We start from the raw sequence: 2,500 nt of genomic DNA, 5'->3' as shown, positions 1-2,500 counted from the left end.
AAAATATTCATCCGGAAAAAAATATGTCCACCTCACGGGACTGACCTTAAACACTTGGGAATAAACGATACAAAAGCGAAATGAGAATCTTGCTTATTTATGGAAATAAAAAAAAGCTTTGTATTGCCTGCGCCTGTTTGTACAAAAACAAAAATATTCCCAAATAGCTACAAACTGCTAAATGTGCTCATATTTATGCATACTCATCAACATACAAAAGCACAAGGGTATATGCATTTTAATATATGTATATATAAATATTTAAAAATATAGGAATACATACGTATATACAAACACACATACACACACACACACACACACACACTCACACACACACACATACACACACACAACAACTCCTTGTCACATATAAGCGGAAGCATATCCGACAAACAGACAAACACAAACACATAAGCATTAAAGTTTATCTACACACATGAAACAGAACAAATAGATACTTTACTGAGAAGAAAATCCTCTGAAATTACAAACTCTGTCATACCCATTTGTTCTTCTTTTTATTTATTCGTCTTATCTTTATCTCTAATTCTGATAAAACATTTTCTTCGCCAATGTTACACTCCAATATGTGTATCTCTTCAATTAATTACTATCGTCTTTTCCTCTTCCCAATTATATTCCATTTTCTTTCTCATCCCCCTTTCTCCCTATTTCCACATTCGCATTTCATCAGGAGAGCTTTTTTTTTTTTTCATTCTTTCTTTCTTCTCTTCTCTTCTTTTCTTTAAATTTCCGCTCGTGTGAAGTCATAGAAAAAAGATCTTCAAAAGGAAGGGGAAGAAAATGTAACTTTTTTTCTTCTTGGGGAAACCGAGATATTTTTTTTTTTTTTTTTTTTTTTGTATCTCTTTTATTCGGAAAAGAAGTGGGTAAGCAAAAACAGAGAAGGATTGGGATATTAAGAGAAATATAATGACGTAAAAGAGGGGAGAAAAAAAGGGTAAGAAAGAAGAGGGAAGAAGAAAAAAATTTACATATGACAAAGAAATAAATAATGATAAAGAGCATAAGGATAACATAAGTAAATATGCAAATACATTAATTCCTTTAAAACAAATACAAAATACGAAGCAATGTATAAGTCCTTCTTTTTCAAATTTCTGGCAACAGAAGGAAAAGACAGAGTAAAGACTGAGGCACAAAGGCAAGTGTGTTCCGCATAACACGAGAATTCCAGGAACTGCTAACGCAATACGTCAACGTTTCGTGCATATAATTTGGAAGATTTTCAAGGCAGTCTTCAGTGTCTAGATTTTGATTAACGAATTCCAAGGAACGAGCGTCTCAGACATAAAAGAAAAAAAAGAAAAAAAAAGAAAAAAAAAAAAACGTTATTTACCTCATATAATTCAATATTTTCAAATAAGCACATGCACATATGAGTATATGTATATATATACATATTTGTATACATATATATATATAGGTATATAAATATATATATATATATATACACACACACACAACCACACACAAATAATCTACCTATCTAAAGCTCTTTTTCTGTTTGAGGATGAAAATATTTGCATAAACTATTAGCTAGTTATTCGAAGTTTCAAGATAAAAAAAAATGAATTGTCGATTTTCGTACGGAGTTCACACAAATGAAATATTTCTGCTGCTATGAATACATTCCAGTTAATATTCTCAAATATTTGAGGTACCACCTTCCTGCCGGATTTTTTCTTTTCTTTTCTTTTCTTTTTTTACATGAATACAATTTTACTTGTTCTCGAAAAAAAAAAAATATTTTGTATTTTATCTTTGTTTCGATTGGTCTGGCTTGGTGTTGTTGTTGTTTTTTGTATATGTAAGTAGTAAAATGTCATTCAGATTACCAATAACTTACCTTTGAATACAAACTTCAGAAAACACAACAATCATTATCATTACATTCATCCCCAACAAATGATCATAATCTCCCTCTATTGTATCTCTTGGTAATCCTTTGTTTTCGAAGTTGTTCATTAACAACAACGTAGATCAACACGTCTCTCGTCATTGCTCCATTCACCACAGCTTCTCTCTTATGTCTTTTGCCTTCCTTTATCCCAGACCTCATCATCCCGCTTTTCATCTTCTGTTATCTCATACCTTCTCATCTCCCGGTTTGTTTTGCCTCCTCTTCTCTCTCTTATCTAAAAGGCATTCCGGCTCAAAACAAATGTTTAGGTAAATTTAATTCTATAGAAAGAGAGAGAGAGAGAGAGAGAGAGAGAGAGGGAGAGAGAGAGAGAGAGAGAGAGAGAGAGAGAGAGAGAGAGAGAGAGAGAGAGAGAGAGAGAGGGAGAGGGAGAGGGAGAAAGAGAGAGAGAGAGAGAGAGAGAGAGAGAGAGAGAGAGAGAGAGAGAGAGAGAGAGAGAGAGAGAGAGAGATAAAGAGATATAGATAGATAGATAGATAGATAGAGAGGGAGAAAGGGAGACAGGGAAAGAGATATTCAGAGATATATAGAGATAGATAGATAGATAGAAAGGGA

Source organism: Penaeus chinensis, chromosome 13 (genome assembly GCF_019202785.1).
Source record: "Penaeus chinensis breed Huanghai No. 1 chromosome 13, ASM1920278v2, whole genome shotgun sequence".
In the NCBI taxonomy this organism is placed as follows: Eukaryota; Metazoa; Arthropoda; class Malacostraca; order Decapoda; family Penaeidae; genus Penaeus; species Penaeus chinensis.
Note: the sequence above shows the minus strand (reverse complement) of the source record.